The sequence below is a fragment of the Sus scrofa genome, chromosome 14 (assembly GCF_054392235.1).
Source record: "Sus scrofa isolate SSC_HxYL_T2T_F1_AM1 chromosome 14, Sscrofa_HxYL_maternal_Yorkshire_Landrace_v2.0, whole genome shotgun sequence".
Taxonomy (NCBI): domain Eukaryota; kingdom Metazoa; phylum Chordata; class Mammalia; order Artiodactyla; family Suidae; genus Sus; species Sus scrofa.
In genome coordinates, this window is record NC_139396.1 from 67,838,955 (window position 1) to 67,865,850 (window position 26,896).

The 26,896-nt window shown below is 45.5% G+C and overlaps 1 long non-coding RNA gene across 12 annotated transcripts in view; it reads right to left on the reverse strand.

Annotated features, from left to right (window-relative positions):
* Positions 1-16,837: 16,837 nt before the first annotated feature.
* THOC5 (THO complex subunit 5) overlaps positions 16,838-26,896 on the reverse strand; it is a 38,348-nt gene continuing 28,289 nt past the window's right edge. For 10 of the 12 annotated variants that reach the window (XR_002338805.2, XR_014825848.1, XR_002338803.2 and 7 more), the window contains 8 exons: positions 26,413-26,514; positions 25,745-25,841; positions 25,162-25,276; positions 23,793-23,896; positions 23,562-23,649; positions 20,989-21,104; positions 20,041-20,231; positions 16,838-17,033 (listed from right to left, as the gene is read on the reverse strand). This is a non-coding gene — a long non-coding RNA (THO complex subunit 5). Of the gene's footprint in view, positions 17,034-20,040; positions 20,232-20,988; positions 22,324-23,561; positions 23,650-23,792; positions 23,897-25,161; positions 25,277-25,744; positions 25,842-26,412; positions 26,515-26,896 lie in introns of those variants that run through there. The other 2 variants (XR_014825855.1, XR_014825854.1) reach the window with 2 other exon arrangements.

Sequence of the window (26,896 nt, forward strand, 5' to 3'; positions counted from 1 at the left end):
GTGCTGCTTTTGTTATTTATTCTCTTTCCCTGGGCAGGCTGGGGGATGGGCAGGGGAGGTGTTGCTCTCACACTTAAGAATGTGAGAGGTTGTGGAAGGTGGGAGGATGTGTGACTCAGTAGCTATTGGTTGCCACCTTCTCAGCCTGTGGAGAAGCTAGTCTGTGAGAAAGGATGTGATAGATGGACAGAGACAAGATACCCAGAGAGTCATGGTAGATTTCAGGGACCTGATCCTGATGTTCCCTTTTTGTCCAGGCTTATTTGGGATATGGCCCTGTCATTTGCAACCAGGAGAGTTCTGAGTAATATGGTGACTGAAGAGGGTGGTTGCTTTGCTAGAAACCAAATGATGATCTCTCAGGGAATGAGCAAGTCCTTCCTCAAAGTTCTGCCCAAAGTCACCTCACTGGGGTCCATATATCACCTTCAGTAGCCATTTTCATCTGTCACTTTCAAAAGAAAGACTGCCAAGACCATGTAGGGTATTTAGAATCCCAAATCCCCAGCCTTCCTTGATGATATATTCTCATGGTGGCCCCACATGGCACAGGCAGGGCAGAAGGATCAGACCAGGGTGCCCCTCCTCTTTTGCCTTCAGGGGACAAGCTCCCCGTGCTATAGGCAGGATTAGCTGGCCAGATAACAACCAGACTGACTTTAACTATCTGCCAAACAAAATCATCCTCCCTCTGGAAAGATAACAAACCTTAGGAAAAACCAATAGAGTCAATTTGTTATGAAATTGCTTGTCAGGTGTCAGAGGCCTGGGAGACAGATAAAATGTGGAAGGAGCTGATGCCTTAGAATGTGCCCTTCCTGCTGTCTAGCTATTGGCTCTGCAGATACAGCTGGGTTGATGAAAAATATCCTTCCTAGTTTCCCCAGGGGGATTGTTTCAGAAAGGAGAGGTTAGGTTCTGTTTGTAATAATAAACAACTACATCTCAGTGGCTTAACACAAAGAAAGCATCTTTCTTTCTCACTCATTCTATACATCCAGGGCGGGTTGGCAGGAGTCTCTGTTCACAATGGTCACTCAAGGACCAAGGTAATAGGGCATCCATCTAGAGCCAGTCTTCCAAGTTCACTGAAGTAGGGATGAAAGAACATGGCAAACCACACACAGGCTCTTACAACTTCTGCCTAGAAGAGATACAGGTCTCTTCTAGCCACACTTCATTGGCCAAAGTAATATACACAGTTATATCTAACATCAGAGGGGATGGGCAGAGTAGTCCTACCAAGTGCCTTGGAGGGAAGAGTATGGGGACTCTTTTAGGGGGCAATACTGTTAACTCCACATAATGTTCCAGATATTTCTGACCCAGCAGTCCTGAGGGACTGTTCTGGAGATTTTCATATTCATCAGCATTACTTCTGTTGCAGGCAGTCAAAACAGAATCGAAGTTTAAACAAAATACTTGCTCCTGCCACTGATAATTAATGACAGATACAGCATATTAGCTTACATACCCAGGGAGTTCAAGAAGGTTGACTTGCTTCAGATATAGTTAGATCTAGATCCAGGGGAATTCTCAAATGATGTTCCCTGAGATGCTGTCACCCGATTCTCCATCTCTTGGCTGTTTTCTTTCTTGTAGGCTTCATTCTCAGGCAGGACCTCTCCGTGTAGTCTCCAGAAGCTTTGGGGTTACATCCCACCAGTTTAGTAAATTCGGGGAAAAAAAAAGAACTCTTGTTCAGTATTCCAGGAAAAGTTCAGGAGTTGGTTCTCAGTGGCTGGTAAGGTCACATGCTCCCTCTGAGCCAACATCTGTGGCTGGGCATGCACAGGAAACTGATGGGCAGGGCAGTGGTCATGTGCCCATGCCTGGAGCTGGGGGGATAAGTCAGGCTCCTCAAACTGAAACTGAGAGTTTGGGAGGTGTGGTTCCAAAAGGAAATTAGAGGATGTTTGCCAGAAGAAAAAGGGGTCAATGCTGGGCAGCAACAATGACAAATGTCCACAGTGGTGTGAGTGCTTGTAGCAGAAGATCCAAATGAGCAGTAATACCCAGTGTCAGTGGGTGTACAGAGAAACCTGAACTTTCTGGAACTAATGGGTGGAATAAAAACTGACAAAACCTTTCTGGAAGGCAACCTAATGAGATACGTCAAAGGCCTTAAGCTTAGATATGCTAACCAAATTATGCCACGTTCAGGAACATACCCTAAATAAAGAGTCTGTAGAGAAATATTTAAATACAAAATACATTTACTTCACTTTGTTTATGTTTTGGAAGAATATAAAATAACTTGAATATATAATAATGAGATTGACAAATTAAATTACCTCTCTGTAAGAAAACAAGGGTTTTTTTTTGTTTGTTTGTTTGTTTTTTGGTTCTTTTTTTGTCTTTTTAGGGCCGAACTCACAGCATATGGAGGTTCCCAGGCTAGGGGTCGAATTGGAGCTACAGCTGCCAGCCAATGCCACAGCCACAGCAACGCCAGATCCAAGCTGCGTCTGTGACCTACACCACAGCTCATGGCATTGCCAGATCCCTAACCCACTGAGCAAGGCCAGAGATTGAACCTGCGTCCTCATGGATACTAATCGGGTTCATTAACCACTGAGCCATGACAGGAACTCCTAAGAAAACAAGTCTGTTTTTTTTGTTTTTTTGTTTTTGTTTTTTTTTTTTTTTGTCTTTTTGCCTTTTCTGGGGCTACTCCCTCGGCATATGGAGGTTCTCAGACTAGGGGTCGAATCAGAGCTGTAGCCGCCGGCCTACACCAGAGCCACAGCAGTGTGGGATCCGAGCCGCATCTGCAAGCTACACCACAGCTCACGGCAACGCCGGATCCTTAACCCAGTGAGCAAGGCCAGGGGTCGAACCCGCAACCTCATGGTTCCTAGTCAGATTCATTAACCACTGCACCACAACAGGAACTCCCAAGTTTTTAATTTTAAAGTAATTTATATCAGTGAGACTTAATAGACATCTATATAACATTCCATGCAACAACAGTAGAATACACCTTTCTTCTCCAGCGTACATGGAACACTGTCTAGGATAGATCATATCTAAGGCCATAAACAAGCCTCAGTAAATTTCAAAGGATGGAAAATGGACAAAGGATATTTTCCAATCACAATGTTGTAAAAGCAGAAATTAATAACGAGAGAAATTTGGGAAAGTCACAAATATGTGGAAATTAAGTAAATACGCATAAATAACCAAAAGTTCAAAGAAGAAACCACCAGGGAAATTAGAAAATATTTTAAGATGAATGAAAATAAAGACATAACATATGAAAACTTATGGGATATAGCTAAAGCTTAGAGGGAACCTTATAGTTGTAAATGGCTACATTTAAAGAGAAGAAAGATCTCAAATCAATAACCTAATTTGCTCCCTTAAGACAATAGGCAAAAAAAAAAATAACAGTGAACTAAATCCAAAGCAGGATTAGAGTGGAAATTAATGAAATAGAGGATAGGAAAATAAGAGAAAAATTACTGAAACTAATGCTTTCCTTTTATGGCCAGGTTCACGGCATGTAGAAGTTCCCAGGCCAGTGATTGAACTCACCACCACCATAGCTATAACCAGAGCCACAGCAGTGACAACACAAGACCTTTAACCTGCTGAGCCACCAGGGAACTCCTAAGTGTTTGCTCTTTGTCTTTTGTCTTTTTAGGGCCGCACCTGCAGCATATGGAGGCTCCCAGGCTAGGGGTCAAATTGGAGCTACAGCTGCCAGCCTGCACCACAGCCACAGCAACTGGGGATCCGAGCTGTGTCTGCGACCTACACCACAGCTCACAGCAATGCTGGATCCTTAACCCACTGAGCGAGGCCATAGGGCGAACCCTCGTCCTAATGAATACTAGTCAGGTTCATTAACCATTGAGCCATGACAGGAACTCCCAAATGTTTGTTCTTTGAAAGATCAACCATACCAGGAGTTCCTGTCGTAGCTCAGTGGTTAATGAATCCGACTAGGAACCATGAGGTTTCGGGTTTGATCCCTGCTCTTGCTCAGTGGGTTAACGATCTGGCGTTGCCATGAGCCGAGGTGTAGGTCACAGACGCGGCTCGGATCCTGCGTTGCTGTGGCTCTGGCGTAGGCTGGTGGCTACAGCTCCGATTAGACCCCTAGCCTGGGAACCTCCATATGCCGCAGGAGCGGCCCCAGAAAAGGCAAAAAGACAAAAAAAAAAAAAAAAAAAAAAAGAGAATATTGTGAACAATTATATGTCTACTAATTAGATAATTTAGAATGGGCAAATCCCTAAAAAGACATAAACTATTGAAACTGATGCAGAAGAAATAAGAAATCTGAATAGACATACCTGACAAATAGAGATCAAATTACTAATTTAAAAGCTATCCACAAATAAATGTTCAGACTCAAATGGCATCATTAGCGAATTCTACCAAACATTTAGACAATTAATATTAATCCTTCTCAAACTTCCAAAAAATAAAAGAGGAGGGGACACTTTCCAATTCGTTCTTGGAGGACTGTATTATCCTAAGGCCAAAGCTAGACAAAAAAACCACAACAAAATCACAGACTAGGGAATTCTCATGGCGCAGCGGAAGTGAATCTAATATCCATGAGTATGCAGGTTTGATCCCTGACCTCGCTCAGTGGGTTGGGGATCTGGCGTTGCCATGAGCTGTGGTGTAGGTTGCAGATGCGGCTCAGATACTGCATTGCTGTGGCTGTGGTGCAGGCTGGCAGCTGTACCTCCAATTCAACTCCTAGCCTGGGAACTTCCATATGCCTTGGGTGTGGCCCTAAACAGCAAAAAAAAAAAAAAAAAAAAAAATCGCAGACTACTATCCCTTATGAATATAGATACAAAAATCCTGAACAAAATACTAGGCAAGTCCAATAGCGTGTTTAAAAAATTATACACCATAATCAAATGGAATGGTTCAACATAAGAAAATCAATGTAATACACCATCTTGCAATGAAGGAAAAAACCCACATGCTCATCTCAATAGATGCAGAGAATGCACTGACAAAATCCAATAATTTCTCAAGTTAATAACACTCAGAAACTAGGAAGAGCATTCCCTCGACCTGATAGAGAACATTTATGGAAAATCCACAGCTAACTTCATACTCAATGTTGAAAAATTTAAAACTTTCCCAATATCAGACAAGACAAAGACACCTGATTTCATCACTGCTAGTCAACATAAAATATTGGCTGTTCTAGTCAGAGCAATTGGGCAAGAAAAGAAATAAAAGGCATCCAAATTGGAAAGGGAGAAGTAAAACTATCTCTATTTGACATGCCATTATATATAGAATATTCCAGAGAATCCACACAATTTTTTTAAATTACTAGAGCCAATAAATGAATTCAGCAAAGCTTCAGAGTGCAAGATCAACACACAAAGAACAGTTGTGCTTCTACTCACCAACAGTGAACAATCTGAAAAGGAAATTAAGAAAAAATTCAATTTATAACAGCATCAAAAAGAATACAATACCTAGGAATAAATTTAACCAAGGAGGCAAAGGATACATTACAAACTACAAAACACAGTTAAAAGAAATTAAAGAAGACCTAGATACACTGAAAGACATTTGTGTTCAGATATTAGAAGACTCAGTACCATTAAGATAGCAATACTACCCAAGGTGACTTACAGATTCAGTGCCATCCCTACCAAAACTTAACCTTTTCTGCAGAAATGGAAATGGAAAAGCTGATCCTCAAATTTATATGAAATTGTGAAGGCCCAAATCACCAAAGCAGTATTAAAAAAGAACAAAGTTGGAAGACTCACACTTCCTGACTTATAAATTACCAAAAAACTACAGTAATCAAAGCAATGTGGTACTGGCATAAGGGTAAACATAGACCAATGGAATAGAATTGAGAATCCAAAAATAAACCCATACATTAATTCATGTTCAGCAAGGGTGCCAATACCATGCAATGGGGAAAGAATAGTCTCCTCAACAAATGGTGCTGAAAAGATGTTCAGCGTCACTCATTATTAGAGAAATGCAAATCAAAACCACGATGAGGTACCACCTTACACCAGCCAGAATGGCCATCATCCAAAAGTCTACAAACAATAAGTGCTGGAGAGGGTGTGGAGAAAAAGGAACCCTAGTACACCATTGGTGGGATTGTAAATTGGTCCAACCACTGTGGAAAGCAGTATGGAGATTCCTCAGAAAACTACACATAGAACAAACATTTGATCCAGCAATCCCACTCCTGGGCATCTATCCAGAGAAAACCATGACTTGCAAAGACACATGTACTCTGATGTTCATTGCAGCACTATTTACAATAGCCAAGACATGGAAACAACCTAAATGTCCATTGACAGAGGAGTGGATCCAGAAGATGTGGTACAATGGAATATTACTCAGCCATTAAAAAAGAACGAAATACCAGCATTTTTTGCAACATGGATGGACTTAGAAACTATCATGCTAAGTGAAGTCAGCCATACAATGAGACACCAACATCAAATGCTTTCACTGACATGTGGAATCTGAAAAAAGGACAGATGGAACTTCTTTGCAGAGCAGATGCTGACTCACAGACACTGAAAAACTTATGGTCTTCGGAGGAGACAGTTTGGGGGGTGGGGGGATGTGCCTGGGCTATGGGATGGAAATCCTGTGAAATTAGATTGTTATGATCATTATAGATGCTGCCATGGGAAAAAAGAAAAACAAAAAAAACAAAAAAACAAATGGTGCTGAGACAACTGGATATCCACATGAATAAAACCAAGTTGGAGACCTACTTCACACCATATACAAAAATATAACTCAGAGTTCCTGTCATGGTGCAGCAGACATAAATCTGACCAGGAACCATGAGGTTGTGGGTTCGATCCCTGGCCTCGCTCAGTGGGTTAAGGATCTGGCACAGCTGGGAGCTGTGGTGTAGGCTGCAACATGGGTCAGATCTGGCATTGCTGTGGCTGTAGTGTAGGCAGGCAGCTTCAGTTAGACCCCTAGCCTGGGAACCTCCATATGCCTATGCTGCAGGTGTGCAAAAGAACTGAAAATAGGTACTCAACAAAAACATACACGCATGTTCATAGCAGAAGTATTCACAATAGCCAAAAGGTAGAAACAGACTAAATTCCCAGCAAGGATGAATAGATAAATAATTTGAGGTAGATCCATATAGTGGAATGTTATTCAGCCATAAAAAGGAATGAAATATTGATACACGCTGGAGCCTGGATAAACCTCGACACTGTGTTAAGTGAAAGAAGCCAGACAAAAGGGACCTTGTATTATACGATACCATTGACATGAAATATCCAGAATAGATAGATCTGTAGAGACAGCAAGCAGACTGCTGGTTGCCAGGGTCTAGGGATAGAGAGAAATGGGGACTGACTGACTGCCTACTGGGAACAGGGTTTCCTCTTTGGGTGATGAAAATGTTTCCACAGATGTGGACGTGATGGTTGGACAACATTGTAAATGTACTAAAGGCCACTGAATGGTTCACTTTAAAATGGATAATTTTATGTTGTGAATTTCACCTCAATAGATTATTTAAAAAAAATTTTTTTTTTGTCTTTTCTAGGGCCGCACCCGCAGCATATGGAGGTTCCCAGGCTAGGGGTCTGTCTAATCAAGCTGTAGCCGCCAGCCTATGCCAGGGCCACAGCAACGCGGGATGTGAGCAGCGTCTGCGACCTACACCACAACTCACAGCAATGCTGGATCCTTAACCCACTGAGTAAGGCCAGGGATCAAACCCCTGTCCTCATGGTTCCTAGTCTGATTCGTTAACCACTGTGCCACAAGAGGAACTCCTAAAATGTTTATTGTATGAAAATACACACAGGAGTTCCCATTGTGGCTCAGTGGTAACAAATCCAACTAGTATCCATGAGGACAGGGGTTTGATCCCTGGCCTTACTCAGTGGGCTAAGGATCCAGTGTTGCTGTGAGCTGTGGTGTAGTTTGTAGATGTGGCTCAGATCTGGTTTTGCTGTGGCTGTGGTGTAAGCCGGCAGCTGTAGCTCCAATTCGACCCCTAGCCTGGGAATTTCCATATGCCATGAGTGTGGCCCTAAAAAGCCAAAAAAATTAAAAAATTTTTAAAAATAAAAAATAAATAAATAAATACAAAATTCACAATTAGTGACATTTAGTACATTCACTATATGTTGAATAATGTATAATTATTACCACTATCTAGTTCCATAACTTTTTCAATACACCAAAAGAATACCCCTTACCCATTAAGCAGTCTTTCCCATTCTCCCTTCCTCTGGCCCCTGGAAACCACTAATCAGCTTTCTGTCTCTATGGATTTATATATTCTGGACATTTCATATAAATGGAATCATACAACATGTGACCCGTTGTATCTGGCTTCCTCCTGGGAATTCTATTCTGCAGGTTGTAATTAAGAATGAAGGATGAAGGGGGGTGTTTTTGTTGCTGCTATGGTTTTTGCTAAAAACTAGAGATCCTTTAACAATTATACATAAATGTCAGCCTTATACAGTACATTAATGATTATAAAAAATAATTTTCTTCTTTTCCTGTTATCCTAAATCTGAGTTTACTCATTAAATTCAATACTGCTTTACCTTAATCTTCTCTTAACAGTCTATATGGTTCATGTATTAATTCATTCAAGAGTTTTTTTTTTTTTTTTTCTTTTTAAGGCCACACCCACAGCATATTGAGGTTCCCAGGCTACAGGCTGAATTGGAGCTGTAGCTGCCGGCCTACACCACAGCTACAGCAATGAGGGATACGAGCTGCATCTGCAAACTACACCAGAGCTCACGGCAACACCGGATCCTTAACCCACTGAGTGAGGCCAGGGGTTGAATCTGCGTCCTCATGGATGCCAGTCAGATTGGTTAATAGCTGAGCCACGACAGGAACTCTGGAGAGATATTTCTTGATCTCCTATTGTGTGCCGACCTTGTGCAAGTCCCTAGGGACAGAGAGGTAAGCAAAACAGAAGTGTGTTCTGCCTTTTCTGGAGCCTGCAGTCTACTGGGAAAACAAATAAGGAAGAGTCAATCACAAGTGGTTACATAATAAAATTTGTTGTATGTTCTGTTCTATTGGCTTTTGCCTCTCCTGCTTCCATTTTCTCTTTTCCTGATAAAAAGAGAAAACACCTCTCTCCCACTCTCAGTCCATGCAGTAGGGTGACTAGTGGCTCCCCAAAGATGTCTATGTCCTAAGCCCTGGGATCTGTGAATGTTATTGTATATGGCATATGGCACTTTGCAGATGGGATTAAATAAATGGCTTTGAGATGGGAGATTATCCCAGACTATCTGGATGGGCCCCATGTCTCTACAAGGCTCCTTATTAGGAGTAACAGGAGTCGGAGTCAGAGGAGAGAGAGATGTGATGATAAAAGCAGAGATTGCACTTTGGAGAGTCAGATCACAAGTCAAGGAAGACAGGAAGCTAGCTCTGGAAAAGGCAAGGAAATAGATTCCCTCCTGGAGCCTCCAGTCCTACCAAAATCTTGACTTTAGCTCAGTGAAATTCATTTTTCACTTCTGGCCTCCAAAATAGTAAGAGAATAAATGTGTGGTGTTTTTTGGTTTTGTTTGTTTGTTTTCCTTTTTAGGGCTGTACCTGTCATATATGGAAAATCCCAGGTTAGGGGTCGAATTGGAGCTGCAGCTGCCGGCCTAGCCACACCACAGCAATGCAGCATCAGATTAAAATACTTGACCTACACCACAGCTCACAGCAACGCTAGATCCTTAACCTAATGAGTGAGAGGCCAGGGATCGAACCCACATCCTCATGGATACTAATCGGATTCGTTTCTGTTGCACCACAATGGGAACTCCAAGTGTGTGTTGTTTTAAGCCAAGTTTTGCGGTAGTTTGTTACAGCAGCCAGAGAAGCCTAACTTAGGCCATGTAGTTCAGGTGACCCCATGTAGCCAGTTCTCAGAGACGCACACGTTCCAGGCATTGCTGATCACCTGCTATCCCCCTGGCCTCTGTGACAAGTTCAGAGACTCACATGTGATGCAAGTTTATCCAATGAGAACCAACTCCATGCTACTGTGGGAGCTGTTGGTACAGAGAAGCTCTACCTAAGGCCACCCTGGAACAAATAGCAGCAGAGAAGAAAGCACCTGGAATTACTGTCAGTGTTAAAGTCCTGATGACACTGAACACTGAATCGAGCTGTGCCTGAAGTCATCCTCTGTCTGCAGAACTTCTTAGTTACCTGGGTCAATTCATTCTCCTTTTTGCTTAAAAAAAAACCAACTATATTGAAATGCAATTTTTTTTTAGTTATTGTATCAGCAAAGATCCAAAAGTTCAATAATATAAAAAAAGTTCGATAACATTTATTGGTGAGGTTGTGAAGAAACAAGACCTCTCATACGTTGGCTGGTGGGAACATAATTTGGTATGACCTTCATGGAGGAGAATTTGGAAATACTCTTCAAAATGAAGAATACATAAACCCTCTACTCTGATATTTCTACATTTGAAAGTTTGACCCACAGATGTATTATACATGTGAAATGACTGTGCACAAGTTACTAAAACAAAGACTGGTAACCAAACATCCATCAATAAAACTAAATAAATAATGATACATCCATTCAATGGAATCCTACACAGCTATGAAAAAGAATGAGGGACTTTCATAACTCTGTATCGATATGGAAAGACATCCAAGATATGAAAAAAATCAGGGTGTATATACTATGATGTTTGTATGTAAAAATGGAAAAATAATTTGTGTTTGCTTAAGGAATTTGAAAGGATACAAAAGAAACTAAGCAAGTTGGTTGCCTATATGTGAGGGAGATGAGAACTAGGCAGGTGGAGGGGATAAGACTGGCAGTGAAACCTTTCACTGTGTTTCACTTCTTAGGCTTTCTTATTTGTTTTGCTCTGGCCCAAAGCATTTGGAAGTTCCTGGGTCAGATATTGAACCAATGCCACAGCAGCTACCCAAGCTGCTGCAGTGACAACTCTGGATCCTTACCCGCTCTGCCACTGGAATTCCCTTTTGCATATGTTTTTTTGGCCTGTAGCATATGGAAGTTCCCAGGTCAGGGATCGAACATGAGCCATAGCAGTGACAATGCTGAATCCTTAACTGCTAGGCCACCAAGGAACTCCACTTTCTTTTCTTTCTTTTTTTGGGGGGGAATTCCACTTTCTAACTTTTGAGTGTATTGCCAATTTTTTTTTTTTGGTTTTAAAATTAAATTAAAAAACCATTTGTACACTATGATCTAAGTTTAGTAACAAAACAAATGTATATGAAATTAGAAAATAGAAAATATGTAGCCTACAAGTGGTTCTTTTGGATACAGAGGGAAGTAAATATTCTACTGGTCCTGTGGAATTTGATCCTATGGAATAAGAGAAGGAATAGTGTAATTTTGAAGTGTCTCTTGGCTCTCAGCATTGCCAGGATGAGTGCCCCACCAGGCATTTTAAACCAGTAGTTCATCAAAATGATCACATTTTTTATTGGCCATGACCATGGCATGCAGAAGTTCGCAGGCCAGGGATTGAACCTGTGCCACAGCAGTGACAATGCTGGCTCCTTAACCCGCTGTGCCATAAGGAAACTCCAAAATGACCTTTAGTCTTTGCACCCATGGTATATGTAAGTTCCCAGGCTAGGGGTCAAATTGGAGTTGCAGGTGCCAGCCACAGCCACAGCCATACCAGATCCAAGCCATGTCTGCAACCTACACAACAGCTCACGGCAACACCGGATCCGTAACCTACTGAGCAAGGCCAGGGATTGATCCCAAGTCCTCATGGATCCTAGCCAGGTTCATTACTACTGAGCCATGAGGGGAACTCACATAAAATGATCACTTTTTTTTTTAAATGCTTTTTAGGGCAGCACCTGTGGCATATGGAGGTTCCCAGGCTAGGGGTCAAATCAGAGCTGTAGCTGCTGGCCTACATCATAGCCACAGCAACGCTGGATCCGAGCTGTCTGTGACCTACACCACAGCTTGTGGCAATGCCAGATCCTTAACTCACTGAGCGAGGCCAGGGATTGAACCCACAACCTCATGGTTCCTAGTCACATTTGTTTCTGCTGTGCCACGATGGGAAAAAGGCTCCCCAAATGATCACATTTTAATTCAAGACGTTATTACATCCCAGCACACAGATGAGTGGTTGGTTTTTAGGTCCTTCCTGTAGGACTTTACATTTCAACTTGTTAGATTTGGTCCATCTTTGAAATATTTTGGGATCCCAAATCCACTCAACTCATTCCACAAATGTATTTTGAGGGTCTTCCTCCCCCAGACCCACTGGGAGTGCTGGGGTCTCCTTTCCCATCTTGGGTTACCTGCAGAGGTGAAGAGAAAGCCAAATTAGAACAGGATGTGGAGAGAGCCCAGGAAGTTGAAGTGACTCTCTGGTGGGGACCAGGACACAGGCCCACAGACAGCAGGGAACAGAGGTCTGGCTAACAGGTTATGCTTGGCCTAGTGTGAGTGACATGTCATGAGAGCCTGGCGCCAGCTGAGGGCAGAGCCCACCTTAGCCACTGACTGATGGACATGCTGCTGGTGAGGAGGGCCAGGCCCAAGGAGAGCCAGGCTTCCCCGGCCAGAGAACCCTTCAGCAGAGGAAAGGTCATCAGGCATGAAAGGCCTTCCTCATCCAAGAGGCGCCCTTCTTCAGGCTGAAACCTGGAGGGCAGGAACAAGAATCTCTCCTCTTCGCTAAATAATGCTAGGTAGGTATTGGATACAGTGCTGAGAAAGTTGATTTTTTTTTTTTTTTTTTTTTTTTTTTTGCCACACCCATAGCATGTGGAAGTTCCTAGGTCAGGGATCAAACTTGCCTGCAGTGACAACACTGGATCCTTAACCCACTGTGCCACAAAAGAACTCCAAGAGAGAGTTAATTCTTAATCCCCACAACCACCCAGTGAAAAAGGTTGATTGACACCCCCAGTTGCAGATGAGGATCCCCGAGGCTTTGAGTGATTCAAGCAATCTGTCCAGGGTCACATGGTTGCTCAGGACCCAGATGGTCAGTCTGACACTAAGCTCTAACTCTTGGTGAACTTGTGCTGCTGAAATAAATATACGGCCCAGCAAGAGTGTCAGCCTGAAGCTGTGTTGAGCCTGAAGCTTGTGGAAAGGAAAGCTTTGAAGGCAGACAGAACCCACTGGGCTTGTACCCTCGGTGAGCAGCTCAAAAACCCTGTGAGTAATGGATAGGTCATTTAACCCTCTGAGCCTCAGTTTCCTCATCTGTAAACACGAAGGGAATGTGGATCCTTGGTGGCCTGTTGTAATTAAATAGGACAGTGAATTGTAAAATCATTACCTGCACAGGGCCTGACCCATAGCAGATGCCTAACACCTGTTCTCAATACAGAGGCTGCTGGATGCCATGGAAAGGGCAAAGTTGGGGCCACATGGACAGGGAGAGAGTTCCTTTGGAAGCCTGGCAGCTCTACTCCATCCCATGGATAGAGCTTTAACCTTTGTGTCCCCAGAGTCATCAGCAGAAACACCCTTGAAATAAAAGGGGTCTTTTGGATTTATCTGTAGAGAAAATAGTTAGGAGAGGGCAAGTTGAGAAGAAGAGGAAGGAGAAACTAAGAAATAGAGAAATCAAGAATATGGATAGTAGCTTTAAAAAGGCAAGGAACCTGGAATGACCCCCAGGTGTGGGAGGATGACAGCTAGGGGCTGCAGTCTAGGATGCGCCCCAGGGAAGGCAAAGGTCATTTCTAGCTGAGGAGGAAGCTTAAAGTCCTCCCAATCCAGACCCCTTCCCCCTCATCTGCTCATTAGAGGCACCAACAGCACCAACGGCTCAGTTAATTGGCTCAAAGGGGCTGGATTGTCTTGGGCTTCTCACTAGTTTTAAAACACTACTTAAGTCCAAAGGATTCTTTTGTTCAGCCTACTCCTTTGAAGAGGGAAAAATCTCCTCTGGAGGGTGATAGGCTCTGACATTCTCTGCTCAGGAAGCAGGGCCTCCTCCCAGTCCTCACAATCTGTCTTCACCACCTTGTCCCAGCACTCAGAGATGAGCTATTGTGCTGAGTCAGTTTGGCTGCCTTCCAGCCAAGAACAGAGTGGAGGCTGCAATGCAGGGGCCATTAAAGGAACTATTTTTAGGCCCCATTTCAATCTCATTCAGCACAGGCAGTGAGATACAAGGCTTGAAGGTGGCCAGACCAAGGGAATGCCAGCAGAGACAGAGTCCCAGGCAAGTAGGTCAGGGAAAAGACAAATCTCACACTGGGGAGAGAAAGAAGCATTCAGAGGTTCACGCTGCTGTCCAAGGTACAGAAGACAGAAGAGAATCAGGCCTTCCTGCATTATGCGAGGAGTCACCAAGAAAAATGAGGAAAGAAAGTACAGCGACCTCCAAAAAACAGACTAGGGCAATTTGTACCTGGGGAGTTTGTTAAAAATACACTTCCTTGGCCCATGTTAGGTCAACTGAATCTGAATGTTAGAGTGGGGTGTGGGAATGTGTTTCTTTTTTGCCTTTTTAGAGCTACACCCGTGGCATATGGAAGTTCCCAGTCTAGGGGTTGAATCAGAGCTGCTGCTGGCCTATGCCACAGCCACAGCCACAGCTACATGGGGTCTGAGCCGCATCTGCGACCTACACCATAGTTCATGGCAATGCTGGATCCTTAACCCACTGAGGGAGGCCAGGGATTGAACCCTCATCCTCATGGGTACCAATTGGTTTTGATAACGCTGGGCTACAACGGGAACTCCCATGGGAATGTTTCTAATCTGCTTCCAGGATGGGAAACTCTCACATACAATAAAGTTCAAGGACTCTGGGCTGGAGAGTATCTACCTCTGGAATCACAGGATGGTGTGGACGGAGGGGAAGGAGAGGCAGAGCATGGTGGTTATTTAACAGCCCTTGAGGGGCCATTCTCCTTTTCTCACTGGGCTCAGGCTTCCATCTATAAAGTGCAGGGCCCTGGTGGGACTAGGAGCCTTCAAGATCTGCCTCAGAAAATCCTTGTCACTGGGATGCTCTCAGATCAGCTGAGAGGACAGGAGGAAACAGCTTTTATACCAGAGGCACATGTTATCCAAGGGTAATCATAAAATTCCACTTAGAGTGAACATATGTATACTGGGAATCAAACTTCAAAGTATGATGTGAGAGGAAAAAAACCACTTGATAGGGACTATAAGGAAAAATAAAATTTATGTATATTGAAAGCTGCTATGAGAATAGATCTTAAAAGTTCTTACCCCCATGCCCACACCCTGACCAAAAATATCTATGTGAGGTGATGGATGTGTTAACTAACCTTACTGTGGTAATCATTTCACAATATATAGTTTATCAAATGATCCCTCTGTACACCTTAAACTTACACAATGTTTTACATATATATATATATATATATATATGTCAAGTATATCTCAATAAAACTAAAAAAATAGCATTTCACCTTGTAGTTAGCAAATTTTAGGTTATACTTGCACCTGTGTAATAATTGAGTATTTTCACATCTTATTTCTTACAATGAATCATTAGTTGAGTATTGACTTCTTTTGGTGGGTACAGGGCAGGGAATAATTTTTCTGACAAACCTGCCAAGAACACTCTATGCTAGCTTTCATTTTGTTTGACTTCTGCAGATTTATAAAGGAGGTAATTTTGCAAACATTTTATAGGGTGTTACCTATTTCCACAGGACTTCTCCTAATCCATTTTTTTTTTTTTTTTTTTTTGTCTTTTTGTTGTTGTTGTTGTTGTTATTGTTATTGTTGCTATTTCTTGGGCCGCTCCCGCGGCATATGGAGGTTCCCAGGCTAGGGGTCTAATCCGAGCTGTAGCCACCGGCCTACGCCAGAGCCACAGCAACGCGGGATCCGAGCCGCGTCTGCAACCTACACCACAGCTCACGGCAACGCCGGATCGTTAACCCACTGAGCAAGGGCAGGGACCGAACCCACGACCTCATGGTTCCTAGTCGGATTCGTTAACCACTGCGCCACGACGGGAACTCCTAATCCATTATTTTTCAAGTTATCCCTCATGTCATCGCCATGAAAGTCTCCTCAGCTATCATATGGTCTCACTCTGCCAGGGCATCATGCACAGCAGCTCTACCTGTGACTCTCCAACATCACTCTCATCAACTTGATGAAGTCCTGTAAGATTTACAATTCTTCTTTGAGGTGTATTTGTCTGTTTTCTTCACACTGTTAGATGTTTATAACATTCAGCAGTCAGAGAGGATATGGCCATCAGAGACAGTGACAAGGTCTAGTGGAAAGACTGAGACCTTGAGGGCAAGAGGAGAAAAGAGCTTTTGCTTTTTGTACTATGTTGACTTGGCTTCCCCTGCCACCTGCGAAGGGCAGGGACTTAGGATAACAAATGCTAAGACAATGAAGACCTGTCAAAGTAAGATGAGTGTGGATAAGAGGGCAGCATCTCAGAGTTCTCTTCGTGGCTCAGCGGTTAAAGAACCTAACTAGGATCCATGAGGATGCAGGTTTGACCCCTGGCCTCACTCAGTGGGTCGGGGATACAGCGTTGCTGTGAGCTGTGGTGTAGGTCACAGACGTGGCTCAGATCCCACGTTGGTATGTCTGTGGGGTAGGCCGGCAGCTATAGCTCTGATTTGATCCCTGGCCTGGGAACTTCCAAATGCCGCAGGTATGGCCCTAAAAAGCAGAAAATAAATAAATAAATAAATAAAAAGAGGGCAGGATCTGTCTGCAGAAACAGAATCGTCTGTACTCTGCTTTTCTCAGCCACCTAGGGAAAGCCTGTTCACAATTGCTCTTTCACACGGTGCCCTGGATCCCACCTGCCCTTCCAGACTGTAAAACCACCCCCCTTTTCCCCAAGGAGCTACAGACAGTGGCCACTCGGTCAGGTGACACTTTAATAGGCTACAAATAGAAAACCTGTCTTTGGAGAATATCAAGAGCCACATGTGTGCCAGATCAGAAAGAAGTGCAGTACTGGGGTCTGGAGGCGGACAATAGCTAAGTGGGAGGTCAGCGATGGCTGAAGAATCCTTGAGGATGGTTATATTTAAACGGCTTCATCCTGCTGGGACCCCTAGAGAAACAGGAGACAGGAGATCAGTTAATTCCACTCCATTTGGGCTGATAAAGTAAGTTACAATTAATGCACAGCTACTACATAGATATTAAGGAAAAAAGTGAACACTGTAAGAAAAGCAGACTGCAGACCAATATGAAAGATGTGACAACACTTCTGTAAAAATGTCCTCATGTGCGTCTTCAATGGCAACGAGCACTTTGGTGAACAGGGCTAGGGCAACCTCTCTTTTTTATACAACTGTTTGTTGTTGTTCATATGTTTAACAACAAACATGTTGTTTTTCAATGATTAAAAAGTTTTTTAAAAAATCTTCCTTTGCAGGGAGAGTCCCATGTAGGTAGGAGTCTGGCTGTGAAAAGAATCCATACTATGTGTCAGCCAAGAGCCATGTGTTTTATACTCCCTCCTTCTTAGATGCTATTTCTGTTATTTCATAGATTTTACAGGTGAAGAAAACAGGCTTAGGGAGGTAAACTGCCCAACATTACACAGTCAGAACACAGCACAGCCCAAATTCAAAACCTGGTCTGGGGAGTTCCCGTCGTGGCTCAGCAGTTAACTAATCTGACTAGCATCCGTGAGGACGTAGGTTCTATCCCTGGCCTTGCTCCGTGGGTCAAGGATCTGGCGTTGCTGTGGCTGTGGCGTTGGCCAGCAGCTATAGCTCTGATCTGACCCCTAGCCTGGGAACCTCCATATGCCACAGATATGGCCCTAAAAAGTGAAAACAAAACAAAACAAAAAAACCTGGTCTGCTGCCAAAGCCTGCTGGCCACAGGCAGGCTGACAACCACAGCCAAAGCCTGGACCCCATGAAGCTTAGGTGCTCCAGCTGTAATTCTAGGCCTCCAAGCAAAGCTTCACACAGGGGTCTCTTCCACACAACTGCACAGTGAATGATGTCCAGCTAAAGGTCCTCTGTTTGTTTGCTTATGACTGACATTTAATGGTAACCAGAAGGTGACACTGTGGATCTTGGTGGGAGGGTGGGAGGTAGTGTGTGTTGGTGGGTGTGTGTATGACTGTATGTGTGTGTGGTGGTAGTGGTGGTGGGGTGGGTTGGAGAGATGAGGAGAGAAAGACGTTTATTTCAGTGCAACCACTTCCTTAAGTGAGGGCTCACTCTGCCTGCATTGTGCTTGGCACTTTACATGCTCCACCTGGTTTAATTTCATCCTCCAACAACACTTGAGTGGATGCTGTTTTACGGATGAGGAATGTGAAGCTCAGAGGGGCTAAGTACAGGTCCTAATCACACAGGCGGGAGCTGCAATTTGAACCTAGGCCTTTCTGGCCCCAAAACCTTTGCTCATAACTACAACGTCATATGCTTCCCAACACTAGAAGGGTGCAGAGTCACCTGGGGAAGTCTAGGCATAGGCTGATGGAGACCCCACAAGTAACGGTCTGAGTAGCCAAAGTAGCACTCTTCCAGAATGCCCTGACCGAGAAGCGCAGCCTAGGCGGCATACAAAGCATTTCAGAAAAATAGGACCTTCGGGAACTTTTAGAAAACAGAAAATAAACACTGGCTGTGTGAGAATTTCTGCCCTGGAAATGTGCTACAGCAAGCTGGAGGGTGGGGAAGAGGGAGGTCTCACACAGACCCACCAGGGAGAGCAAGTTCTAGAAGACACCAACATCTAGCTGCTAGCTCTGCCCCTCAGCAGACTCTGGGGGCTGGAGCCGATTATTGTAAGACAGCAGGACAAACCAGGGCAGGTGGAGGTGCCAGACCGAGGTGGGAGGATGCTGGGACAGTCCCCAGGGGCTGGGACTGGCTGTGAGAGAAGGTGAGGGGCGGGGAAGGCACCTTTTAGACTGACAGGGAACAGAGGGATGTCCTGGAGCTGAGAGAAATTACAGCCCTTCCCAGACACCAATCCTCCCACTCCTTGCCCAGAGAAGGAGTGTCTGAGAAGTATGTACTCCAGAGTTTTGAAACTGACTCTAAGAACAAGAAAACGAGTTAATGGGTGAAAGGGAAATAAAGGACCCGACATCAAAGTGGAAGGAAAGGCAGCTAGAAGTGCCACATGTGGACACACGCTAAACAGTAAGCCAGCAGGACCTGCTGGCCCTTCCTCCCTCCCTTCCCTCCTCCCTTTCTTTCTTTTTTGCTTTTTAGAGCCACACCTGAAGCATATGGGAAGTTCCCAAGCTATAGGGTGAATTGGAGCTGCAGCTGCCAGCCTACACCATAGCTACAGCAATGCCTGTACTCAACCTATACCACAGCTCATAGCAATGCCAGATCCTTAACCCACTGAGGCCAGGGACTGAACCCATGTCTTCATGGATACCAGTTGGGTTAGTCACCACTAAGCCATGATGGGAACTTCCCTACTGGCACTTTCTGAGCTCCTGTCTGTGCCAGGACCCACTCTGGAAGTTTTACATGAACTATCTCTAATTTATCATGAATTAGAAGGTAATAATTCCATTTTGGCCTTAGGAAAGGTTTCGAGCCTAGCTGAAGTGACCCTTCTAAGGTCACACTGGTGAGTGGGAGAGCAGAGACCTGCACTTGCATTTGTGTTACTTCAGAGCTAGTTCCTCCTGTGATACCCAACTGCCCACAACTGCAATCCTCAGAGACATGTGAGCGTCCTAGGAAGTACAGCAGACACTGGGGACTGGTAGGGTGCATAGAGTTTAAAAAGCTCATTTTGACCACACAAAGCAAACATATTATTTCCCACAGAAAGTAGAGAAAGGAAAGTTCAGCCAAATCCTTTTGCTCACGGTGTGGCCCACCTCTAGGGGTGTGCATGAGGAACAACCAGACCAGACTGGAGGACACGGGTCACAGGGCAAGTTTTAGGAAGGAGGGGGCAAGCGCTCCCCAGGAAACCTGGACGCAGGATTTTGATTCCCACTGTGAATGGGAGACAAGTGCCCCCAGGAATGTGTGTGCCCTCCACACCAGGCTCACTCTGTCCCAAGTCCCTGTGAGAGGCCAGACTGGAGGGGCCTGAGCCCCGGGGCTCCCACCCCTCACCTGAAAAGCCTCAGACACATCTTCTCCTGGGGAAATTCCTTGGGCCCCTCCACACTGTCGTCGTGGCTCTCCGTCTCCAGGTAGACGTCCAACAGCACGCACAGGCGCTGCAGCTGGTTGGTCAAGAGCTGGTGGCTGGGCCGGGGGCCACACAGCTCTTTGTAGCAAACGTTGACCTCGCTCTCCATGGCCTACGGGGTAGAAAAGCCCAAACTCAGCACCACCTTCGGACCAGCTGAGCCTCTGCAGAAGGAGCCAGACTGGCTTGTCCTGAGGAGAGGAAGCCTCAGGACAATGGGTCTTTCTGATCCTGACCTAGAACTTTCCCTACCTTTCACAGCCAAAAAGACAAAGGTATATAGAGAAGGAATCTCAAGATAAGATCCAAGTCAAATGGTGTTTGGGTTAAAAACAAGCTCCACAGCCGTAAGGCAGCTATGGAATCAAATCCACAGACCTAATAATTCACAGGTGCAATGAGTTCACACACCATCTCATTCCAGCACTTTCTGTGCATCTGAGTTTATTCACATTTCCACAGAAGCCCAAGACAATCACCTTTCAAAGGAGGTATTAATATTATCCCTATGTATTATTTTTGGCCATGGCGTGCAGTTCCTTGATGTAGGATCTCAGCTCCCAGACCAGAGATTGAACCCAGGCCAAAGGTGAAAGTACCGAGTCCTAACCATTAGACTACCAGGGAACTCTTCCACATTATTTCTGTTTTATAGATGGGGTGAACCTGTGGACCCCAAGGTAGGTGAAGAGTTGAGATGGGTCTGGGCTCTATTCCTCTTCTATACCATGCAGCCTCTAGCAAATTCTACAAATACCAGCAGGCCCCTCTGTCCTGTGCCCAAGCTCTTGGCTATGAAGGTTCTGCTATGGCCCATCTCCCCAGGGAGACTCTCCTTCCTCCTCCCACCACCCTTAGCAGGGCCTTACCCGAATATTGTCATCGTTGCTGTTGGTTTTCTCCCCTTTCCAGTTCAGACAGAGCTGGAAAATGGGCGGGATGGAGGAGTAGCCAGGGTTCAGCACCACGGCCGCCTGGAGCTTAGCTGGGAGGGGCGGGTAGAGGAGGAAAACTCAGTTCTGAGACCTGGCTTGCCAGCCATGGCACCCTCCCCATGGGACCCGAGGCTAGCTCTGATGTCTCATATTCATCTGAGTGCAGCAGAGCATATTCTAGCAATAAGTGACCTTTACTTTTGTTCTAGATACTCCAAAGTGGAATTGCCAGGTTGCAAAATGTGAGGTTCTATGTCTCTGGTTCCTTTAAAAACGCAGAGGTGTGTGGAATTCCAAGAGTCTAGTCCACACTGGGTTTGGCCAAAAGTTCTATTCACTCCCTCAACAGAAGTTTGCTTTAACTGGCATTTATTTCCCAGCAAGTTAAGGATTTTCCTATGTGAAGGCTTACTGTTTTTCTTTTTCAACAATATTGTATATTAGCCATTGTATCAGTCAAATTTATTTTCTATTCTGGTTTTTTTTTTTTTTTTTTTTTTTTTTTTTCGCTTTTGCTTTATTTAGGGCTCTACCTGCAGTGCTGGATCCTTAACCCACTGAATAAGGCCAGGGATCAAACCTGCATCCTCATGGATACTAGTTGGGTTCATTACCACTGAGCCACAATGGGAACTCCCCTGTTCTTTATTTTTTTGTATTTTGTTATGTGAAGGTTTTTAATAGTCAACATTTATTGAGTACTTACTATAGTTTAAGCACTGTGCTAAGCCCTTTAGACACATTTTATTTCAACCTAATAATGACTGTGGGGTGGATATGATCTTTCCCATTTTAACATATAAACTGAGGCTCTGATAGAAGTTTTCTTTAAGATCAAACAGTTGTGAAGCTGTTTGGAATCATTGTCCACTTATTTAAATTTCACTCTTAATCTTTCATATCTTACAATGCATCTGATGTAAACTGAAATGACCACATTCATTCCATGTATGAATCTAAAATACTTGTTCCGAGCTTTATTCCACTCAACAAGGAAGCAGAAGTGATGTCCTGCAATGACTTCCCACCCTTGCAACTTTATCAATTTCTTGGGCGGCGTATTTTACGCCCTTTCAAAACAGTACTCTACATTGTTTAGGGATGAGGTAAAAGTTTTTTTTTTTTTTGGGTCATTTTGCCATTTCTTAGGCCACTTCCGCGGCATATGGAGGTACCCAGGCTAGGGGTTGAATCGGAACTGTAGCTGCCAGCCTACACCACAGCCACAGCAACGTGGGATCTGAGCCACGTCTGCGACCTACTCCACAGCTCACGGCAATGCGGATCCTTAACCCACTGAGCAAGGCCAGGGGTCGAACCCGCAACCTCATGGTTCCTAGTCAGATTTGTTAACCACTGAGCCATGATGGGAACTCCAAGGCAAAAGTATTTTTTAAAAGGGGAGAGGATGGGATGGACATCCTGTGTGGCTCACAACAAAGGGGGAGGGGATAGGAAGCAAATGCAAAATTCCAAATATCAGTCAACTATAATGAAGGTAAGAATGAAGTGGGATCAAGGATCCTCAACTGTATCTGAAATATTTCATTTCCTCACAATATTTTTAAAAACAAATGAAGTAAAAGAGAACAGGAGAAATTGAGGTAGAGAAACGAGAACATCCAGAGTGCAACCTTTCCTGACACATGCTGTGCTGTCCTGGAACTATGGACAACTCCCTCCACCCTGTGGCCTCATCACCAGCCCCTGGGGTGAGGTCCTGTGGGCTGTGCTGAGGCCTGGGGCAGGACAACAGCACCACAGGTGGTATCATGTGGCTCCAGCAGGAAGCCTGGGCAATCAGATGCCAGGACAGATTTTTTTTTTTTTTTTTTTTTTGTCTTTTGTCTTTTTAGGACCACAACCACAGCCTATGGATATTCCCAGGCTAGGGGCCCAATCAAAGGTATGGCTGCCGGCCTATGCCACAGCTACAGCCACGCCAGATCCCAGCTGTGCCTGCGACCTACACCACAGCTCACAGCAACGCTGGACCCTTAACCCCCTGAGTGAGGCCAGGGATTGAACCCACATCCTCCTGGGTACTAGTGGGGTTTGTTAGCTACTGGGCCATGACTGGAACTCCCCAGGACAGATTTTGAGGATTTCTCCTGAATAAGTGCAGAGATTGCAGAGAGGGAGCAGGGTCCTGCACTTCACAACCTAAGAGTGACGTGTCAGCCCTTCCCTGAAGATGAGGAAGAACAGGCATCTGATTCTAGACAGGAGCTCAAGCTCAGAGGTCACACTGGGCTTGTGACTAGGCCTTACTTTCCTCAGCGACAAAGATGGGAACATTACCAGCCCTGGGCTGTCAGAGGATTACATGAGATAAGGCGGATGTGACTGCTGCAGAGCAAGCCTTCACTGAGTGCTCTCTCTCACAACTGAGCCGAGTCCCTGAGGCAGGATTCCAGGAACTTTCCTTCCTTTGAGCAACTCCTGGGAACGTTTTATTCTTAGCGGCTCCTCCTGCCTAGAACCACTGTGATCAGCAGAGCAATTACCTGTGCCCCTTTCCACGAGTGCCATGTAGTAGAGATTGGTGTCCCCGGCCAGTCCCGCCTCCACAATGTCTTTGGTGAAATGCAGCTCCTAAAAGTCACCATGGATAAAGGGTGAACTGCTGGCTTCTCTGGTCAAATCCCCTGCCCCTTCCAGTGGAAGAGCAGGGGCTGAAAGGGGACATGGGCCCAGTCTCCAGGATTGCAAGGGTGGCCTGTCACTCCTCCACCTACCATGTAATCCTCATGGGCAATTGCCACCCACTTCACCAGGCGAGAGACGACCTTTGCAGGGAAGAGGTACTGGCAATCACTGGTAACTGGCACGATGCCATGTTCTAAAAAAGAGCAAGGCAGGTGGTGTCACAGGTAGACATCAGGTGCCACAGCTGGGTAACGGGCATCCTCTAGAGGGTTCAGATGGCCCTAACAGCCATACAGGTACAATTGGTACTCAGTAGGTACCCAGGTCAACATGTGCCAAGAATTAAGGCACACCAACTGGACCTTCACCCAGTGCTATGTGCTTCTGGCTGCACCCAGCACCAGCATTCAGCATTCACAGTGCTTTATCCTTGATGCAAATGATGGACGGCAGAGAACAAAACATCACTGTAGCCAAAACCTGTGATGGTATTTCTGCAGCAATGACTGTTAATTAGATCAAATAGCCAAGAGGGGTGTTCCCACAGCTGACCTTGATGGAGGAACTACTGAAGTGTTCTGTGTCAGTTCCTCTAGAGGAGAGGAGCAGGAGGACTGCTCCAGGGTAAATTCCTGCTGGCGTTTCAATAAGGAAATATGCCAACACAGTAAATGCTGTCCAGGATGACAATCATCCAACCTTGGGACAAAACAAACTCAGCAATGCTGATAAGGAGCAAGCAGTGCTGCCCTGGAGAAACCAGGGTCCACTGAAGTCCAGGAACTGCGGGGTCTCCAGATGGATCCTGGGAACCCAAAGCCTTTCCGAACAGTGGCTCTTTTAAATCAGAAAGATCTTATCCCTCATTCCCCTGCAAGGGTAGGCTGTGACAAGAATTTACAGAACAAATAAATGAAGACAAGTCCCACAGTCAACCCCTGTCCCGGGTCAAGCCTCATCAGAGCTTATGGAAAACACAAGGGCTCAGCCTTGGGCAAGGGCCATGGGACAGATGCCTAGACATCCTAAGCTGAGTGTAAGCACCACAAGGCAGGGCTCTCTCTGCTGTGCTCATGGCTCTTCCCCCAGAGCTATACGGGCTGCCTGGCATGAATTATGCTCTTGTTAAATATCTATCAAATGCACATCAAACTCTGATGTGCACCAATCTAGGATGAGTGCTCCCAGCCAATCTGCTAACCTGGGCTTCCAAAAGGCTCTGGGCCTCCTTGGGGCCAGGACATCTCTGTTAGTCCTGAGGGAAGTGGAGACCTCTGCTTGGCCTGCCATGCTCCCCAGAGGCCCAGTTAACACCCCTGCTCAGCAAAAGCCAGGAAGCGAGGCCACTCTGACTTGTTATCAGGATTCAAGAAATCTGAGGGCAGGGCTCTATCATCGTCTTTGTTCCTTTATGGTCTGAGTGGCTCTCAGACCATGGCCCAAATCACACTAGCTTACCCAGGGAGGCAAACTGCTTGTGGAGGGCCAGGCGGGACTGCACCCTGGTCTTCAGCAGCTTCATGGTGGTCTCCATGTGGCTGGCGCTCAGCGAGTGGTCAGCGACCACAGTGTGCTGTGGATGACAGTGAACGGCATACACGAGTGCTACCCATCCCTTCCTCCAGGCACCCCCCCGCCTCCCCAGACCTGTCTGCTGGTGGCAGCCCAGCCCACCCATGTCCTGAAGTGGACCCCTCCCAGGAACAGCAGGGTTTCCCTGCTGTGAAAGGCCAGAGGCTGAGTCCCAGCAGGAACAATACAAGCTGAGGGTTTCTTGAGAGGCTACAGGAAAGCAAGGCTTCTGCTAAGGTGCCAGATCCACTGGGGTTCGCTTCTGGCACCTGGAGTCTTGCTGTACACAGGGCAAGAATCCAAGTTATTGGGATCTAGGGGCTACCAGGCTCAGCGTGAAGGCTAAAGGTACCTAAATATAGGTCTCTGCTAGTTTAAAGTCCCAAAGACCACCAGAGCCTGCCTGGAGTCTGTATGAGAAGACCGGAATAGAGCTCCTCAGCCCAGTGGACCAGACCAGTGTACACACCTGGGGCTGCTCTTTGGGGAAGTGGAGACCACCCAGCTTCTGCACCCACAAATAGGGGTGACCTAGGTCAAGTACGTAGTCTCTCAAAGTCAGGATGCTATGGAAAAGATCACAGAATGAAATGACCTGTAAGTCATTTTGCAGTGTTCCCAGGATACATCCCTCTGCCATCCTCTCATCCCCCCAAGCAGAACAGTCGCGGAGGCTCAGCCATGCTCATGGCCGGGCTGCCAGCAAAGCCTCCTGACTTCCTCAGTTCCTGTCTGCGAATTTCTTCTCTCCCACAGTCACTTTTCTGTTTTTCTCTTGGCAGCCTTCAACTCATTAGCGAATCTCAAGAAAAAGGCAGTGTACTTGATCTCTTCATCAATCTACCAATTTACAGAATATTTTAAAAATCTTAATTCTCAGAGAATTAAAATGTTACTCATTTTTATTATGACATTCCCAGTTTCGATCCTTCCACCCTTCCCCTCGCTCCATGGTGTCTTAAGTAGGAAAGGCCACGTGCTCCCTTCTCTCAATGGAGTGTCCCCCCACCCCACCCCGCTGCATCCCCTGCCCTCAGAAGGTCTTGGGCCCTAACAGGTCTCCAGCTCTGGGATTCAAGCCACTGGAGAAACTGAGAAGCAGAGAGGCTGAGAGAGGAGGAAAGGCTGCTGACTCACCCAACTTTGTCAAACTGATACTGATTGGCTGGATTTGGAGTTTTCTTTCCATGATCCCCAGGATACAGACAGCTTAGGACTGAGTCAGGAGACAGCAAGTCACTGGAAGAGGGAAAAAGACTGCAGTGAGAATGCCAGCCAACCCCCTGTCTCAGTGCAGACACAGGCATCTGGGGACAGCAACCCTCCCTCACTGGTGACCAAAGCCATTGACTGAATGCTTCCTGAGGGCCAGACCCTTGCTATGCCTGAAGTCACGAGATCCTCACAACCCAGTGAGGTAGGGAGTATTTTCATTTCCACTTGATAGAGGAGAAATTCAAGGTTTTGAAAGATATGGCTTGTCCAAGATCACACTGCTGGAAAGCGCTAGAGTCAAGATTTACATTGTTCCATCAGAGACTGTAGTACTCTTTCTTTCTTTTTCTTTTTTGGCCGCCCCACAGCATTTGGAGTTCCCAGGCCAGGGACCAGATCTGAGCTG